This window comes from Triticum aestivum, chromosome 5B (assembly GCF_018294505.1).
Source record: "Triticum aestivum cultivar Chinese Spring chromosome 5B, IWGSC CS RefSeq v2.1, whole genome shotgun sequence".
In the NCBI taxonomy this organism is placed as follows: Eukaryota; Viridiplantae; Streptophyta; class Magnoliopsida; order Poales; family Poaceae; genus Triticum; species Triticum aestivum.
In genome coordinates this window covers 69,215,423-69,236,572 of record NC_057807.1, presented here as the reverse complement: position 1 = coordinate 69,236,572, position 21,150 = coordinate 69,215,423, and positions in this window count along the sequence as shown.

Sequence of the window (21,150 nt, the reverse complement as noted above, 5' to 3'; positions counted from 1 at the left end):
AGCTGCTGCTGCTTTTTCTTTAGGCTATTTGCCGTGGCGATAAGCCTGCGTTTAAAACGCTCTTGTTCGACGGGATCCTCGGGCACGACGAATTCGTCGTCGTTGAGGCTTGCCTCGTCTTCGGAGGGAGGTATATAGTTATAATCCTCGACCTCTTCGTCTGCCGCCCTCTCGTGGGGGCTTGCTTCTGCGTCCTCCTGCGCTGAGTCTTGCTGGAGGGGATTATCTTCGGCACTCTCTGGGGTATTATTATCTCCTGTGCCGGAATCTCCATTCTTGCTGTGGCGGGATTTAGAGCGGCGCCGCTGACGCCGGCGCTTGGGCTGTTTCTTTAAGGAATCTGCCTCCGCTACTTCTTCGCCGTCCCCGTCCTTTGGGGTGTCCACCATGTATATGTCGTATGACGAGGTGGTCTTCCAGTGCCCTGTAGGCGCTGGTTCCTGTTCGTCTCCGGCATCGTCGTCCATAGCGTCGATGTCTTCGGAGTCGTAGTCTAGCATGTCGGTAAGATCGTCGACAGTGGCTACAAAGTGGGTGGTGGGTGGGCTCTGAATTTCTTCGTCGTCCGTATCCCAACCATCCTGGCCATAGTCCGGCCAGGACTCTCCCGATAGCGAGAGATGCTTTAGCGAATTTAGGATGTCGCCAAAGGGCGAGTATTGGAAGATGTCCGCGGCGGTGAATTCCATAACCGGCGCCCAATCCGATTCGATTGGCAGGGGCGCGGGAGGTCCGGAGTCCGGCAAGGAGTCCGGCACCTCGGAATCACGAGTTTCGCGAGGGACAAGGTTAGTGTTTGGCTCCATCGCCGTGGAAGTTGAAGCCCCCGAGGTGGTGTCCATCCACCGGTCCTCGATCTGGGCGATCGGCTCCGGACTAAGGGCCGAGGCGGATTCGTGTGCGGCACCAAGGCACTGTTCGGCGGCAGAGCTAGATCATGCCCATCGCAACAGTGCGGCGCGCTTGGCTTTGGCTCGAGCCCGTCGAAGATCAAGTCCCCGCGGATGTCGGCTGTGAAGTTTAGGCTTCCGAATCTGACCTGATGGCCAGGGGCGTAGCTTTCGATCTGCTCCAGATGGCCAAGTGAATTAGCCCGCAGTGCGAAGCCGCCGAATACGAAGATCTGTCCGGGGAGAAAAGTCTCACCCTGGACAGCGTTGTTGATTGAAGATGCCATCGAGCCTATCGGTGACGACACAGAGGAACTCTCAATGAAAGCACCAATGTCGGTGTCAAAACCGGCGGATCTCGGGTAGGGGGTCCCGAACTGTGCGTCTAGGCGGATGGTAACAGGAGACAAGGGACACGATGTTTTACCCAGGTTCGGGCCCTCTTGATGGAGGTAAAACCCTACGTCCTGCTTGATTAATATTGATGATATGGGTAGTACAAGAGTGGATCTACCACGAGATCAAGGAGGCTAAACCCTAAAGCTAGCCTATGGTATGATTGTTGTGATGTATGTTGTGTCCTACGGACTAAAGCCCTCCGGTTTATATAGACACCGGAGGAGGCTAGGGTTACACAGAGTCGGTTACAATGGTAGGAGATCTACATATCCGTATTGCCAAGCTTGCCTTCCACGCCAAGGAAAGTCCCATCCGGACACGGGACGGAGTCTTCAATCTTGTATCTTCGTAGTCTTGGAGTCCGGCGGACGATGATAGTCCGGCTGTCCGGACACCCCCTAGTCCAGGACTCCCTCACCGACCCAGGGCCCCCTTGGAGCCCCAAAGCCGGAGCCGCCCCGCCGCCGCAAGCCACCCGCCCCGCCGCCTTGCGCCGCTGAGCCGCTGCCGCCGCCCTCGCACTGCCGCCGCCAGGAGCCGCCACCCCACGCCACCCGCCGCTGCCGCCCGTAGCCCCGCCGCCCCGCCGTACCCCGCCGGACCTCGCTGGAGCCCGAGCCGAGGTAGCCGTTCGTCGCCCCGGTTTTCTAAGAAAAACCGATTCGGTTTTTTTAGAAACCCTAGGTTTTATTTTTTTGATCGGTTAATTCTTTTTTTCCCGATTTATTTATTTAGTGGGCGTTCGCTCGTTCGTTCATTTTAACGGACGAGTTCGCCATTTATTTTAGTTAACGAACGTTTGTTCGTTAATCTGTTCGTCAGTTTTTTTTCTTTTTCTCAGATTTTCCGCGATTATTTCTGATCGCGATTTCTGATCCGATTTTCGTTCTAGTATAACTTTTCGCTCATTTATCGGAATTAGGCGATTCAAGCGCCTAGAGTTTCGTCTCGAAACCCTCTTTCCGTTTAACCAACTCAAACAAGCCTTTGCTTCTGTAAAATTTGACTTAGGTCCAGAATAGTAAATGAAGCTTGTTTCTTTCGCCGTTTGTGATTCGTTGCTTCGTTCGTTTTGTTTCTTTTTGCAAACCGGAGTTCTTAAGTTGAACTTTCTGGTTAGTTCTCTTATTTGAGTTTTACCCATGCATTACGTGAGTACTTATTGTATGCTTGTTTGTTTGCGATAGAGTACCCGGAGTGCGCCGCTTGCTACTTCGAATCTCTAGGTTTCACGGATCATCAGCAAGGCAAGTAACACTTTGATCATATCTCTTCCATACCCAGTTTTATTGCATTTGATCAATCCTCAAACATTGCATGATTAGGATCTAATTAAATTGTTGGTTTTGGGAAGTAGATGAGGTAGTACCTATTACCTGTTTTATTATCAACCCTTGGGAGTTACTTCTACATTTGCTTATTATGCCATGCTATGCTAGTGGACGTGGATTGGGTAAGAGTATCCATTACAGATGTGAGATTGTTGTTTAATGGTTTATTTAATGTGGCAACTTTAATACACATCTGGGTGGATTGAGGCACCTGGGTATTCCAGCGATTGCCTGTAGTTTCTTTATGGACTGCCACCCAGCCTCAAAGAGATCATGAGATTATTCATGCTAGAAACTTCCGTGTGCAGCCACAAGCTACTATGGGCTCTAGCATAGTTGATTAAGTCGTGTGAACCCTTACAGTGGTAGACTAGCAGATGTAAGGGATGTAGGTTGGTACTGTCTACCCTATCGTAAGGTGCAAACGCTTCTAAAAGACTATGTCTCGGTCATCCGTTTCTCAAACACCATGTAGTGCGAGAAATCCAACGGAGGAGATTGAGTCTTGTGGAGAAAATTGCACAAACCTCTGCAGAGTGTATAAACTAATCATGGTTAGCCATGTCCCTGGTTATGGACGTTTTGAGTATCTAGTACTTGGATTATCATGTGAATCTCATCATGTTACTTTAATTTAATTTGTTGGGTTTAATGATGATGTTTAAATGGGATTGAGAGGATGTCTATCTTCTCAATGTTCAACAACCACCATGATAGTTAAATAAAACTTATTCCTTTGAAGTAGGAAAAATATTGGCTTTATGCAAAATTGTAACCATAGAGCTTTCCACCAGCCATATATGCATGTAGCATAGCATATTTCTGTTCGTTACTCTCTATGTGTTACATTGCCAGCATATTCCATGTACTGACCCGTTTTCGGGCTGCAACATTCATGTTGCAGACTTTTCAGATGACGAGTAAGGTGCCTTAGGTCGTGGTTCTATACTCAGTGATGCCTGTTGGAGTTGATGGACTCACTTATCTTCCAAGCCTTCCGATGTTATCGTTATTAGATGGCCTTAAGCCATATTTATTGTAATAAGTTCTCTTTTGAGACATTCGATGTAATAAGTGTGTGATTGCTACTCTGTTATAAATCCTTCGAGTACTGTGCGTGTCAAAATTACTGATCCAGGGATGACACTGATGCACAGAGGCTTGACCGTCTGAGGTCTGGTTGCTACACCTCATAAAGATTTAGAAAGGATCCATTCTTAGCAACGAATATCTTGCCTTCGGATCTGTGATAGAAGGTGTACCCAAAAGTTTCCTTTGGGTATCCTATGAAGACACACTTCTCCGATTTGGGTTCGAGCTTATCAGGTTGAAGCTTTTTCACATAAGCATCGCAGCCCCAAACTTTAAGAAACAACAGCTTAGGTTTCTTGTCAAACCATAGTTCATACGGTGTCGTCTCAACAGATTTTGACAGTGCCCTGTTTAAAGTGAATGCAGCTGTCTCTAATGCATAACCCCAAAATGATAGTGGTAATCCGGTAAGAGAAATCATAGATCGCACCATACCAAATAAAGTGCAGTTACGATGTTCAGACAGACCATTACGCTATGGTGTTCCAGGTGGCATCAGCTGTGAAACTAATCCACATTGTTTTTAATGAAGGCCAAACTCGTAACTCAAATATTCTCCTCCGCGATCAGATCCTAGAAACTTCTATTTTCTTATTACGATGATTCTCCACTTCATTCTAAAAATCTTTGAACTTTTCAAATGTTATAGACTTGTGTTTCATTAAGTAGATATACACATATCTTCTTAAATCATCTGTGAAGGTCATAAAATAATGATACCCGCCACGAGCATTAACACTCATTGGACCGCATACATCGGTATGTATTATTTCCAATAAGTCACTATCTCGTTCCATTGTTCCGGAGAACGGAGTTTTAGTCATCTTTCCCATAAGGCACGGTTCGCAAGTATCAAATGATTCATAATCAAGTGATTCCAAAAGCTCATCTTTATGGAGTTTCTTTATGCGCTTTACACCGATATGACCCAAATGGTAGTGCCACAAATAAGTTGCACTATCATTATCAACTTTGCATATTTTGGCATCAATATTATGAATATGTGTATTACCACGATCGAGATTCAATAAACCATCAATATTGGGTGTATGACCATAGAAGGTTTTATTCATGTAAATAGAATAACAATTATTCTCTGTCTTAAATGAATAACCGTATTGCAATAAACAAGATCTAATCATATTCATGCTCAACGCAAACACCAAATAACATTTATTTAGGTTCAACACTAATCCTGAAAGTATAGGGAGTGTACGATGATGATCATATCAATCTTGGAACCACTTCCAACATACATCGTCACTTCATCCTTAACTAGTCTCTATTTATTCTGTAACTCCTATTTCGAGTTACTAATCTTAGCAACCGAACAAGTATCGAACACCCAGGGGCTACGAACACTAGCAAGGTACACATCAATAACCTGTATATCAAATACACCTTTGTTCACTTCGCCATTCCTCTTTTCCACCAAATATTTGGGGTAGTTCCGCTTGCAGTGACCATTTCCTTTGCAGTAGAAGCACTCAGTTTCAGGCTTATGTCTAGCTTCAGGCTTCTTCACGGGAGTGACAACTTGTTTGCCATTCTATTTGAAGTTCCCTTCTTCCCCTTTGCCCTTTTCTTGAAACTAGAGGTCTTGTTTAATCATCAACACTTGATGCTCTTTCTTGATTTCTACCTTCGTTGATTTCAGCATCACGAAGAGCTCGGGAATCATTTTCGTCATCCGTTGCACACTATAGTTCATCACGAAGTTCTACTAACTTGGTGGTAGTGACTAGAGAACTCTGCCAATCACTATCTTATCTGGAAGATTAACTCCCACTTGATTCAAGTGATTGTAGTACCCAGACATTCTGAGCACATGCTCACTAGTTGGGCAATTCTCCTCCATCTTTTAGGCAAAGTACTTGTCAGAGGTCTCATACCTCTTGACACGGGCATGAGTCTGAAATACCAATTTCAGCTCTTGGAACATCTCATATGCTCCGTGACATTTCAAAAACGTTTTTGAAGTCCCGGTTCTAAGCCGTAAAGCATGGTGCACAAAACTATCAAGTAGTCATCATATTGAGCTAGCCAAACGTTCATAACGTCTGCATATGCTCCTGCAATAGGCCTGTCACCTAGCGGTGAATCAAGGACATAATTTTTCTGTGCAACAATGAGGATACACCTCAGATTACGGACCCAGTCTGCATCATTGCTACTATCATCTTTCAACTTTAGTTTTCTCTAGGAACATATAAAAACATAGGGAATCTATAACGCGAGCTATTGATCTACAACATAATTTGCAAAATACTATTAGGATTAAGTTCATGATAAATTAAAGTTCAATTAATCATATTACTTAAGAACTCCCACTTAGATAGACATCCCTCTAGTCATCTAAATGATCACGTGATCCAAATCAACTAAACCATGTCCGATCATCACGTGAGATGGAGTAGTTTTCAATGGTGAAAGCACTATGTTGATCATATCTACTATATGATTCACGCTCGACCTTTCGGTCTACAGTGTTCCGAGGCCATATCTGCATATGTTAGGCTCATCAAGTTTAATCCGAGTATTCCGCGTGTGCAAAGCTGACTTGCACCCAATGTATGTGAACGTAGAGCCTATCACACCCGATCATCACGTGGTGTCTCAGCACGAAGAACTGTCGCAACGGTGCATACTTAGGGAGAACACTTATACCTTGAAATTTAGTAAGGGATCATCTTATAATGCTACCGCCGAACTAAGCAAAATAAGAATATAAAAGATAAAAATCACATGCAATCAAAATATGTGACATGATATGTCCATCATCATATTGTGCCTTGGATCTTCATCTCCAAAGTACCATCATGATCTCCATCGTCACCGGCATGACACCTTGATCTCCATCATCTTGATCTTTAAACGTGTCATCACATGGTCGTCTTGCCAACTATTGCTTTTGCAACTATTGCTATCGCATAGCGATAAAGTAAAGCAATTATATGCGCTTGCATGTTATGCAATAAAGAGACAACCATAAGGCCCCTGCCAGTTGCCGATAACTTTAACAAAACATGATCATCTCATACAACAACTTATATATCATCACGTCTTGACCATATCACATCACAACATGCCCTGCAAAAACAAGTTAGACGTCCTCTACTTTGTTATTGCAAGTTTTACGTGGCTACTACGGGCTTAGCAAGAACCGTTCTTACCTACGCATCAAAACCACAATGATTTTTTGTCAAGTGGGCTGTTTTAACCTTCAACAAGGACCGGACGTAGCCACACTCGATTCAACTAAAGTTGGAGAAAGAGACAATCACTAGCCACCTGTGTGCGAAGCATGTCGGTAGAACCAGTCTCGCGTAAGCATACGCGTAATGTCGGTCTGAGCCACTTCATCCAACAATACCGTCGAATCAAAGTAAGACATGCTGATAAGCAGTATGACTATTATCGCCCACAACTCTTTGTGTTCTACTCGTGCATATAACATCTACGCATAGACCTGGCTCTGATACCACTGTTGGGGAACGCAGTAATTTCAAAAAAAAATCCAATGATCACGCAGGATCTATCTAGGAGATGCATAGCAACGAGATGGGGGAGTGTATCTTCATACCCTTGAAGATCGCAAAGTGGAAGCGTTTATCAACGCAGTTGATGTAGTCGTACACCTTCACGATCCATCCCGATCAAGTACCGAATGTACGGCACCTCCGCGTTCAGCACACGTTTAGCTTGATGCCGTCCTCGGCTTCTTGATCCAGCAGGACGGGCGAAGTAGTAGATGAGTTCTGGAAGCACGACGACATGGTGATAGTGTTGGTGAAGAACAATCTCCGCAGGGCTTCGCCTAAGCACTACAAAAACTATGACGGAGGATAAACTAGAGGGGACGGGGTTGCCGACACACGGCTAGGTGTTTCTTGATGTGTCTTGGGTGCTAGCCCTGCCCCTCTATTTATATGTTGAGCCTTGGGGTCGAAACTTGGAGTAAAAGCCTCCACAAAGTCGGTTTCACACGAAAGACAAGAGTCCTTGTCGGACTCCAGGGCCAGACGCTAGGTTTCCTGGCGCCTGGACCCAGACGCCAGGGACCCTGAAGTCTAGCCCCTGGACTCCACAAAACTTCCTTTTGCGCTTTCCAAAAACCTTGTGGGCTTTCCCTTTTGGCCCAAACAAAGTGTTCTCGTACCCAAACATTTCGGGAAACATCCGGAACCCTTCCAGAGATTAAACACTATTATCCCATATATCAATCTTTATCTTTGGACCATTCCGGAGTTTCTCGTCATGTCCGTGATCACATCCGGGACTCCGAACAACATTCGGTCACCAACATACATAACTCATATAATATTATATCGTCAACGAACGTTAACGTGTGGACCCTATGGGTTCGAGAACTATGTAGACATGACCGAGACACCTCTCTGGTCAATAACCAATAGTGGAACCTGGATGCCCATATTGGCTCCTACATATTCTATGAAGATCTTTATCAGTCGTACCGCATAACAACATACATTGTTCCCTTTGTCATCGGTATATTACTTGCCCTAGATTCGATTGTCGGTATCATCATACCTAGTTCAATCTCGTTACCGGCAAGTCTCTCTACTCGTTCAGTAATACTTCATCCCGCAACTAACTCATTACTCACAATGCTTGCAAGGCTTATAGTGATGAGTATTACCGAGAGGGCCCAGAGATACCTCTCCGAAACACGGAGTGACAAATCCTAATCTCGATCTATGCCAACCCAACAAACACCTTCGGAGACACCTGTAGAGCACCTTTATAATCACCCTTTTACGTTGTGACGTTTGGTAGCACATAAAGTGTTCCTCCGTTATTCGGGAGTTGCATAATCTCATAGTCTGAGGAACATGCATAGGTCATGAACAGAGCAGTAGCAATGAAACTGTAACGATCATAATGCTAAGCTAAAGGATGGGTCATGTCCATCACATCATTCTCCTAATGATGTGATCCCATTCATCAAATGACAACACATGTTTATGCTTAGGAAACATAACCGTCTTTGATTAACGAGCTAGTCAAGTAGAGGCATACTAGGGACACTATGTTTTGCCTATGTATTCACGCATGTACTAAGTTTCCGGTTAATACAATTCTAACATGAATAATAAACATTTATCATGAAATAAGGAAATAAATAATAACTTTATTATTGCCTCTAGGGCATATTTCCTTCACATACATGATGGATCCGATTGCCGAGGCATACGGAATCCTACTCATCCTGCTTCGCTCATCAGATGTCGAAGGACTCTGAGTCTCGCTTAGCCTTATACCATGTGAGAGTGGCAAGAACCATTTCTTCGCCTCACTCATGTTGAACCGCTTCACCACTTTATCTATGTACGTGCTCTGGCTTAAGCCAAGCAGCCTCCTCGATCTATCTCTATAGATCTTAATGCCTAAAATATACACTGTCTCACCAAGGTCCTTCATCAAAAACTTGCCATTCAATGATTCCTTGATCGAGTTCAGCATCGAAACATCATTCCTGATCAACAATATGTCATCCACATACAAGATCAAAAGCACTATCGAGCTCCCACTTAACTGCTTGTATAAACAAGTGTCCTCTTCGCTTTTGATGAAACCGAGACCAGTGAAGACCTCATCAAAATGAATATTTCAACTTCGAGATGCTTGCCTCAACCGATAAATGGATCTCTTGAGTTTGCATACCTTACCAGCGCTAGTCAGGTCGACAAAACCCTCGGGTTGCATCATATACACGTCCTTGGTTAAATTTCCGTGAAGGAAAGCCGTTTTGACATCCATCTGCCATATCTCGTAATCGAAATATACAACTATAGTTAGTACAATCCTCACTGACTTCAGCATCGCTACCGGCGAGTAAGTCTCGTCGTAGTCAATTCCTTGAACTTGTCCACAACCTTTAGCGACAAGCCGAGCTTTGTGGATTTGAACATTTCCATCCACATTGGTTTTCTTCTCAAAGACCCATTTGCAACCAATGGCAGTTACGCCAGGCGGCGGATCAACCAAGTCCCAGACTTGATTCTCATCCATGGACTTTAACTCGGATCTCATGGCCTCTAGCCATGCCTTGGAATCTGGGCTCACCATTGCTTTCGCATATGTGGCCGGCTCGTCGCTTTCTAGCAACAAGACATCGCGCACTCTGTGCAATCTTTCCGACCTCCGTGGTTCCGGTGCCGCTTCCACTAGGGGTTCCCTGACTGACTCCGGTATGATCTCATCACCAGCCGAGCCGTCCCTGAGTGGTCCTCGAATTTTTTTCGAGTCGAACCATCCTCCCTCTGGCCTCCTGACTAAGAAACTCTTTCTCAAAGAAAAACCTGCATACATGTGGATTAAGGCCCTGTTTGATAGCAAAGTACTACAAAAAATAGAGTATCAAAAACTACAATAATTTAGCATGTAGGTACAAAATACCATGGTTTTAATATAACAACGTTTTTTGAAGTATTCACTATACAGAGGACCTGTTTGGCTACGCCACACAACGCTGTAAAATTTCCTAGATAGTCGTTAGCGGTGCATGCCTTTACTGAATTAAGTTTTTGTATGATGTGCATGCACTCACTCCACAGTAACAATGTCACCTTCACCGCACGCACAGTCAGGTCATGATGAGTTGGCCAGCAAGAACAAACAATAGTAGATGATAGGCTATGGTTGTAAACGTGTAACAGCTAGATGAAAAATATGGTGGATGGAAGTAGCACCGTGGTGTAGTACTAGAATATATGGATCGATTATTTTTTTGCGGGTGAAAAGGGATTTCTCATTACTCAAGGTGGTCTCTCAGCAGAGGCCAGACGTACAACAGGGTCAATCCCCGAGTAGAACCACACAGCAGTTCGGGGGGTTCGTCGCCCGTAAGAGGCAAGTTCATGGCTACATTTATTTTGTGACCGGCAACAAAGAGTAAATGAGATCTCCCTTCCAGCGGCAGGCGCTATATCTCGGATCTCCTGAATGAGGGCACGGTGCACCGAACGATCCTCCACATCTGCTGTGATCAACGCCACAGCCTCCGCGCAATCAAGCTCGACCGTGATAGGCAATCCGGTCCTGTTTAGGGCTAGCTCAAGGCCCTCCTTGCAGGCTGCAAGTTCTGCTCCCAGTGCTTTATCGCATGTGCGCAGCTCTCTACACGCAGTATAGATGATTTCTCCTCGATCATCACGCAAAATCATCCCTCCTCCTGTCGCTCCTGTCGCCGCAATGAAACTGCCATCGGTATTCAGCTTAGTGTGTCCCGACGCTGGCGCGGTCCATGATCGCTCCTCCTTAGCCTCCTTGGGAGGCCGAATGACGACCGGCGGCAAAGAGACCGTCATCTTCCCCTTGACCACATCCGCATTTGGGAATTGTTGGATACAGAGCAGTGATGTAATGTACCCATGCAAGAATCATTGTGAGGCTTCAGAAGGTGGTGGCTTCTTGTCATGCGTGATCTCATTCCGGACATGCCATGTTCTCCACATGATCATAAGGACAATCATCCTCGTAGCCTCGTCGAGGGGGCCAAGCAGGGTAAGTAGCCACTCTGGTCCTGTGTTAACGATGTCCTCCACCTTGGGGATACACCAATCCATGGCGATAGCATGCCACAGCTCCTTTGCCAATGGGCACCTGCAGAAAGCATGCAACATATCCTCCCGTTCCAGTCCACACAAGGGGCATAGGTCAGAAACCTCAAGATGGCGAGAAACTTATTTGCCCAAGTAGCAAGCGAGTTCGTAACGATCCTCCAAGCAAACATGCGTACCTTTGGGGGAGCAGGGCACCCCCATATGATCTTCCAGATGGCGCGATGACCATCCGGTGCCCTGCTCGTGGTGGTGGCCAGTGGACGCTCACGCTCGTCCATGGCGAACCGATAGGCGGACCGAACGGTGAAGATACCGTTCTTCTCCGGGGCCCATGCGATGATGTCATCGGTGACGCGTGTCGACGTGCGAATGCTGGAGATCACCTCCATGTCAGCCGGGTGGAAGTAGCGGTGGAGAAGGTCCAGGCGCCATGTCCCATCCTCGTGCAGGAGCTCGGCCACTCGTCGTAGTCGGCAGGTACCCTGTTGGGTGATAAGTTGGCCGGAAGGTTGACGGGGGATCAATTTATCACGCCAAATCCGGATGTTCCGGCCATCCCCCACACTCCAGACGATGCCCTTCTTGAGGAGCTCGAGGCCATACTGAATGGCCTGCCACGTAGGGGAGGCATTGCCTGAGAAGACTGTATCCTCAAGGCGGCCTTCAGGGTAGTACCTCGCCTTGAGCACCTGCGCACATAAGCTTTGAGGGTTTATTAGTAAATGCCACGCCTGCCGTGCAAGGAGGGCCTGGTTGAAGACGCGAAAATCGCGGAAACCCAGCCCGCCCTGTATTTTATGCGCCAGGATCTTCGGCCAAGCCAGCCAATGTGTTTTCCTCTTCCCTTCCGATGCTCCCCACCAGACGTTCCGGACCATGCGGTTGAGGTCATCACATACAGACATAGGAAGCTTAAACACCCCCATAACATACGTCGGTATAGCCTGCGCAATAGCTTTGATCATCGTCTCCTTTCCCGCCAAAGATAACGTGTCTCCCCATGCTATGATTCTCTTCAACAGTCTGGATTGCAAGCTCTGAAACTTCCCACGCAACATGCGACCCTCTGGTGTGGGTAGCCCCAAATACTTATCCTCAAACAAATCTGTCACAATATTAAGAATTGCACGTACTTTCTGCTGCTCTTCACTTGTACACGCCTCACCAAATAAGGCACTGCATTTGGCCGGATTAATGCTCTGTCCGGTAGCTCTCTCATAATCGTGCAGGACTCGCTTCACATTTCTTGCTTGCTCCTCTTCGGCTTTGAAAAAGAGTAGTGTGTCATCTGCAAAGAGCAGATGGGACACACCAGGAGCTCTGCGGCACACCTTTAGCGGGGTAAAATCTCCATTTTCTTCTCCTTTCTTCAACAAAGCAGATAGCGCATCAGCCACCAATAAAAATAGGAACAGGGATAGAGGATCACCTTGCCGTAGCCCACGGGACGGTGCAAACGAATCCAAGAGGGTACCATTGAATTTTACAGTGTATCTCATCGAGGTGACGCATGACATAATCCAGTTCACCCATCGATGAGCGAAACCCATCTTTTGCATCATTCGCTCCAAGAAGATCCAGTCCACCCTGTCGTAAGCCTTGGATAAGTCCAGTTTATAAGCGCAAAAACTTTTTTCAGGATCCTTCTCTTGCTGTATATAGTGAAAGCACTCGAAAGCAATTAAGGCGTTGTCTGTTATGAGGCGTCCAGGTACAAAGGCACTCTGCTCCGGTGAAATAATCTCATCAAGAATAGGTCGGAGTCGATTTACCAGACATTTAGACACCACTTTGTAGATGACATTGCACAGGCTGATGGGCCTGAACTCAGACACTCTTTCCGGATTGTCCACCTTGGGAATGAGTACTATGGCCGTATCATTCACCCCCTCCGGCATGGTGCCCGTCCGAAAAAACTCCTTCACGCCAGCAGTAACTTGCTCCCTCATCACCTCCCAGTTCCTTTGAAAGAAACAAGCCGGAAATCCATCCGGTCCTGGTGCTTTTAGGGGGGCAATCTGGAACAAGGCATGAGCAATCTCCTTGTCGGTGAAATCAGCGCACAGCCCAACATTCATGTGGTCAGTAACACGAGTGTTAATTAAGTCAATAACCGGATCCGGACAAATGGATTCATCCGCTGTAAAAAGCATAGAGAAGTAATCTGAGATCATTGCCGCCATAGTTCCATGATCACTATGGGCGATTCCTGAAGCATCAATTAACTTTTTTATGCGGTTCTTTCTAGCACGCCATTTGGCCTTTCTGTGGAAAAATTTGGTATTACGGTCCCCTTCTTTTAGCCACGCCACCCGCGATCGTTGCATCCACATCATCTCCTCGCGGTACAGGAGCTCGTTGAGGCTGTCCATCGCTTCCCGTATTTCCCTTCTATCTGCATTCATGGACAAAAGCTCTTCGAGCCGTGAACGAGACTTGTTAATCTCTTTTATGACATTGCCGAACTTTTTCCGGCTCCAACCCTGCAGCTCCTTCATCAAATTACCCAAGCCGGACGAAATATCACCAAGGTTGAGCATAGAGCCCAAATCTATCCAGGTTTTCATAATTACCTCCAGGAGCGAAGCCTCCCTTTCCCACATGACTTCATATTGCCGAAACCTCCTGCCAGCAGCTTGCGTCGGTTCCTCTCGCGAGCACCGAAACAGGATTGGGAGATGGTCCGAGCTAGGTGCCACCAAGTGGTCCACCTTGGCAAATTCAAACAATTCCCGCCAGGCATTGGTAGCAACCGCCCGGTCAAGGCGGACCTTGACGTTTGCATGTCTAGCTCGTTTGTTATCATATGTGTAAGGCAGCCCTGCAAAACCAAGATCACCCAAACCACAAACTTCCAGAACATCACGAAAATCAATCATCTTACCTGCCGACCGTGGTGACTCAGAGAAGTGTTCAAAGCTCCACATAGCCTCATTAAAGTCGCCAACCACCACCCAGGGCAAGTCGGATTGGCGGTGAAGATCACGCAGGATGGACCACATGCGATGTCGGTCCTCCGTTCGCGGCTCGTCGTAGACGCAGGTGAGCCGCCAAGGTGGCTCTCCCGGCATCGTCGTCACGTACGCATCAATATATCTTTTATTGATAGTTTTTACATCAAGACTCAAAGACTCATGCCAAAACAAAGCCAAGCCACCGCTAAGGCCATCACTATCTAAAGCCTCAAAACCACTTAAACCTAAACGAGAGCGACATCTCTTCATTTTATTTTTTGTCTGTCTAGTTTCACAAAGAAAAACAATGCTCGGGAGATGAGTCTGAACAAGACTCACAAGATCACGAACTGTCCGAGGGTTCCCGCCTCCCCGGCAGTTCCAACTAAGGATATTCATTGCTCCTGACGGGGCGCCTCGGGCCCCGTCAGTTCGTCGGCGGCCCCTGGGCCGACTGCCTCCAATGGGTTGGACACCTCCAGCATGTCCTGATCACGTACCCCGCCATGCACTTGAGACCGCTGCCCCTCCAACGTCTCTGATGTTCTCCGCTTCTTCGGTGTTCCTGCAAACACACTTTCTCCCGCAACAGACGGGTTAGTATAGAGCACCATGGCTTTGTCTCCCTGTTCCACTACAGCTGCGGAGCACACCTCCTCCTCCGCACTCCTTTTCCCAAGTTGTGAAGCATCAGATAGTTCAGCATTGGCCATGAGTATCTCGTGTGACAGATCGCGTAGTGCTGGTATGATGTCTGAGCTCCTGGGCTGAGAGGACGTGCGCTGGTTCTGGGAGTGGCCATCCCCGCTGACTTCACTTGTAGGCTTCTGCACACCCAATCCATCCTTGTCACTTCCCGTCATATTCTGCATATGTTCTGCCAGCATTTGATCGATGGCTGGGTTACCGCTCTTGTGCACATCCTGTGTCTTGTATGTGTGCGCCTGATCTGCCTCACGGCGAGCTCCACGCCCCCCTCGTCCCCGGCCAGAAGAGGAGCTGCTTCCCACCGAGAAATCAAGCCCACGGTACGTAGTTGGGTTAGTTTTCGCCCGTAATGTGCCAGACTGCCTAGTGAATGGGCGGGGTGGAGAGCATCTTAGTTTGCCGCTATACTTCCCCGTTGGTGCACCTCCTTTAACCTTTCTCCCGCATGACTTCTCCACATGGCCTAGATAACCACAGGTATAACAGAAATCAGGCAGTTTTTCATACTGAATTTCGAATTCAACCTTGGTACACTTCTCTTTCAGTCGAGCATTCATCGCCACCACCATCTCAAGCGGCTTATTCACCGGCATCGCTACTCGTACACGCACATAGTTGCCCCTGTTCTCATCAAGTTCAACTTGTACAATCGTGCCTAACTTCACACACAGAGCTTTCACTATTTTATCGGTCCTCCAGTTAGTTGGCACATCCAGGATCCGCACCCAGATTCTAATCCGATCAAGTACATACTCAGAAACTTTCCTCATCCCATCATATGCTTCGATGATGAGTGGATCACATTTATATTGCCACGGTCCTCCTCGCAGAACCCTTGTCATATCAGCTTCGCATCCAAAGTGAACAAGGTACCTGTTGTCTCCCTGGTATGAGTAGTCAAAGTTCTCCTTCAACCTCCAGCCATCTACAATATTGTCAAAAAGTGCTCTGGGTGTTGGTCGATCCAACGAGTAAACAAGCATGATCACCGTCCATGGATGAGCCGGTTGCTGAAGCACCACCTCTTCCTCGAGATCAACCTCCACAAGTTCTGCCTCTTCCTCCGCGTCCTCACCTTCCCTAAACTCCTCAGGGCCCTCAGCGTGTTGGCTCCCATGGCCTTGCATCTCAGACTGTCCTGCCTCCAGCGTCGTCCTCTTCATCTGCTCCCATATGGCGAGGTCTTTCACGCACGGGTACGACTCCACAGCAGCACCAGGGTCCCCAGTGGAAGGCTTCGGGCGGGCAGCATCCGCAAGGGGAGCCCCATGATCGCCCCCACCAACCCCTGGGTCCCCCTCGGTCGCCGGAATCTCTAAGTCCTCTCCGCGCACGGACGACTTTGCCATGGCGATGGGATGGCTTGGCGGCAGCAGTGCAGCAGCGTGGTTAGATCGATCTGGCGGCTCCCGAGATTTCTGACATGGTAGCGCTCCTGCCTTAAACTTTAAAGGGGAAGGGTTCAGGTCTTCCTTGTGGCAGGGTTTAGGAAACCCTAGTCCCTCCCGGCGTGAGGCGGCCGGGCTCCTTGAGACAGTTTCCTTCACGGGCACGACGGGATTGACGAGACCTGATCGGTCGCGCGATCGCGGCTGGACGTAGCCGCTGCTGGTCCGGCACCCTGCCATGGCTGGGGCACGGACGGGGGGCCGACCTTGGCCGGGGCGGCGCCCGGCGTTGGCGGCGGCGTGGGGGTCGCCCCCTGATCGCCCGGGTCAGGAAACCCTAGCGAAGACATCTATATATGGATCGGTTAGATTAATGATGATTAGCGGCAGGGACGGCCACGAAGTAATTAGCAGATGGATAATGGAAACTAGTAGAAGCAGGAGGAAACAAGGATTCGCCCTTTGCAGTTAGCAATAACCGAATTGATCTAGTGCCTATTCCACCCATGGTTTTGGGTACCGGGCGGTAAATTCGGTTACCGCCCGGTAACCGCGTTTCCCACTCCCCCACGATAATTGGGTATACCAAGCAAAAAAATTCGAACTTTTGAATTTTTTGAATTTAATCTCCTGACGCGTAGTTAACTAAGATACATCTCCATCTAAAACACATCCATACTTGTGGCGTAGTGGTAAGGATGTTCAGCGAGCAACAGCTGGTAGTCTGTTCGAGGATAGACAGTTGCACTTTTTCCTTTTTTTTGTAGAATGCATGCCACACTGTATGATGTAATTTCTAAAAAATATGAGCGTCCGAAGGTCAAACTTGCGACCTGCATGCGTGCGGCAGTGGAGCAGAAGTGCTACCACTGTGTCACTACTAGTGCAATGAACATTTGGTGTTCAAAACTTATATATCGTGTCTTAAAAAATTTGAATTCAAAATTTAAATTTAAATTTCGCTCGATTTTTTTTTCGGAATTTCATGATTACCGTGGTAACCGGGTTTACCGCCCCTCCTCGAGAAAAATGTTCCATTCAGGATCCAAAACCTTGATTCCACCACGGGCCGAGCTGAGCGACATGCAGAGTGGAGAAAGGTGAGGAAGGGGCCGATGGTCGGCGGGAGAGGCTGGAGGAGCCAATGAGGGAGAATGAAGGATATAGTACTCAACTTTGGTCTCTCCATCACTGTTTCTTTGGCTCCTTAGGCCAAATCCACCGCGCGACCCCAAACGGGCGTCCGTTTTGTCCGGATTCTGTCCGTTTGGGTAGGGCAATGGGGTCGTGTCCGGGCGTGTCCTGGGATGCGGTGGACGTGTGCCCAGCATGCGGCCGCATCCGTTTGCCCCATCCTATATGTGTCTATTTAAAAAAAGAACAACGTTTCAAATGCCAAGCCCTAGTTCACGGCCCCAGTTCATCACGCCGGCAACAAAGCCAGCGGCCTACACGTCCATCGTCGGCATCAGCCAGCGGCCGACAACACAGCCAGCCTCCAAAATGAATAGTTTTCCTCGTCGATAACACATCCAGCGGCCGGCAACACAGCCGGCCTTCAAAATGAAGGTTTTTCTCGCCGGCTGTCGGTGTCAAAACCGGCGGATCTCGGGTAGGGGTTCCCGAACTTTGCGTCTAGGTGGATGGTAACAGGAGACAAGGGACACGATGTTTTACCCAGGTTCGGGCCCTCTCGATGGAGGTAAAACCCTATGTCCTGCTTGATTAATATTGATGATATGGGTAGTACAAGAGTAGATCTACCACGAGATCAAGGAGGCTAAACCCTAAAGCTAGCCTATGGTATGATTGTTGTAATGTATGTTGTGTCCTACGGACTAAAGCCCTCCGGTTTATATAGACACCGGAGGAGGCTAGGGTTACACAGAGTCGGTTACAATGGTAGGAGATCTACATATCCGTATCGCCAAGCTTGCCTTCCACGCCAAGGAAAGTCCCATCCGGACACGGGACGGAGTCTTCAATCTTGTATCTTCGTAGTCTTGGAGTCCGGCGGACGATGATAGTCCAGCTGTCCGGACACCCCCTAGTCCAGGACTCCCTCAGTAGCCCCTGAACCAGGCTTCAATGACGATAAGTCCGGCGCGCATAATGTTCAGCATTGCAAGGCGGGTTCCTCCCTTGAATAATCCAGAGAAGATCATGAACACCAGGATAGTGTCCGGCTCTGCAAAATAAATTCCACATTCCACCGTAGAGAGAATAAAATGTACACTAGTCCAATCTGCTGACGTTTTATGCAGCATAACATCACACCGCTACCAGGCTTTTATTTGAATCATTTTTTATTATACCACCTCAGCACGTTTAGTGAAGCGGTTTCCTTGGCACGTCTTGTCGAAGCAGAGATCGTGTTCCCCTTATTCTGGGATTCTCATCAATACGTGCGTGGGTAACCCAACCGTGCCCGTCGCCACGCCTCCTCTATCGAAGGTGAATCCCGAACGGTCACGGAGACGACTCTTGGTATTTTTCCCCTTTATAAGAGGACCAAGGCTCGTTTCTTTTCTTCAATCTCACATCGAATCTCCTCCTTGCTCCCAGTCCCAACACCCAGAGCCCCAGATTCGAGCGCTTCGGATTCTCAACCATCTCCGGCTCCGACCTCCAGGGTCGGTGGATGCCCTCCTCCGTCACGGAGGAGGACGTGTCAAAGCTGCATGAGGCCAAGTACCTGTCCTACGAGATTTCGCACAGGTTGCCTGCCCAAGGGCAGGCCATGCCCGCTCCCGAGCCTGGTGAGTATGTTGTCTTCGTATCCCACCTCCGTCGGGGTTTAGGCTTCCCGACGGACCCCTTCGTGAGAGGGCTCATGTTCTACTACGGGCTGGATTTTCACGACTTGGCTCCGGAGTCCATCCTCCATATCTCCGCATTCATTATCGTCTACGAAGCCTTCCTCCGCGTCACTCCCCACTTCGGCCTGTGGCTGAAGATCTTTAATGTGGATCCGAAGATGATCGGGGGGCTTCAAGCGGAGTGCGGCGGGGCGGCCATAAGCAGAAGGGCCGATGCCCCGTGGCCCGAGGGCTCCTTCCAAGAGGAGCTCGGACTGTGGCAGCAAGAGTGGTTCTATATCACCGCTCCGAAGGGCAGCAAGCAAAAGCCGCCGCCTTCATTCCGCTCGGGACCTCCACGCCGACTGATGTCGTGGGTCAACCAAGGGCTCAATTGGGGGCCGTCCGAAGACGTGCCCTCATTGCAAGGCCGGATTCGAGACCTCCAGGCAAGGGAGATCAATCTGGTCGTGGTGATGCAGGTTATGCTAATCAGGCGTCTTCTGCCTTGCAAACGCCGTCCTCTCTGTCTATGGGAGTTCAATCCGAAGGGACCTCGAATTCTCCAACACTTCATGGGTGCGACACCCGCGGAGATGTACAAGCTGTTCTTCGGACCGCAGGTAGCGTGTCCGGAATTGACCGAGGACGCAGGCCTAAGCTGCAATCGCCCGAAAACTTAGGTAAATAGCTCAAAGTCCGGACGTTCTGTTTATCTGCTTTTCTAGAGTTCACCTCCTGACCCATTACTCTTCATCAGGAGTGGGTAGCGCGATCGAAGCTGATAAGGTGTCCGGCTCCCCTCCCAGAGACCGCACTGGAGCCCGTGCTGGTCAGAATGTTGGAGGTCGCGCCCGTAAAAGGGAGCGATGGGGAAAATAGAGGAGCTATTATTTCGCCCAAAGGGGCGTCTGAAGAGGGGGGAATCAAAAACCCCTCCTTCCAGGGGGAGAAGAGGACCGCCTCCGAAGATCCGGAGGCCAAAGCCCCTAAACGGGGGAAGAGATCTTCACCGGGGGGTCCGGCGTCCGGGGAGAACCCGGACGTACAATCGTCTCTAAAGGATCAGCCCTCCAGTGAGCCGTGAGTAGGAAAAGGGGAGTTCATTAATAAGAAAATACCTCCATTTGTGCTTCTATGGATAACCGAAATTTGTATCTTGCAGTTCGGATTTGCAGCCTTCCCAGATGAGTTCATCTTCGGGGGATCTTCTTCCGGAGATGATGGAGAGTGAAACGCCTCCGCTTGCTGCGCCGTCGGATAGGGCAGACGAGCCTGAAGTATCGTCACGGAGGGTATCCCAGAGTCCGGAGGGGCCGGAGAGTTCGGCGCCCACTAGTATCCGGCTGGGAGAACTGAAGAATCTGCTTGAGAGGGCGTCCGTCTCAGAAGATCACCGTGCTTTGATGCGTATGGTGATTGGAAGGATTTCGTCCGCCGAGAGCGGATTGCATAATGCCGCTAGGAGTTTGCTGGCGGGATTCGAGGTACGCAAGAATGACGCACCTTTTTTGATAGTTTTGCACATAAAAGTGCGCCCTGTATAGATAGTAGCCCCTGAGACTCGGTAGGTTGTCGAAAGCGACAGCGTGCCGAGGATCAAAATCGCAAGTAATGAATGTCGCCGTTCCTATGCAGGTGGCGGATAGTCCGAGGGCTAGCCGGACTAGTGGAGTTGCCGAGTTAATGCGGCAACTTGACGTGGCGGATGCGGACATCGCACTTGTCAACCGGCGACTTGATGAGTCGCAAGGTAAATGAGTTCTCCATAGTCGCTTTATTTAAGGGGTCAAAGCCCGCCTCTGATAATATATATGCTGTGATACAGACGGTGCTGCTGCTGTGGAGAGCCTTCGGGCCGAACTTGCTCAAGCTAAGGAGCAAGCCCGAAGGAGTGATGCGGCTGCCTCGAGGGCGGCCGAGGAGTTGAAAGCCGAAAAGGCTGCCCACTGCCTAAGCAGGGAAAAGATGGCCGAATTGGCCGTGAAATTAAAAGATGCTGCC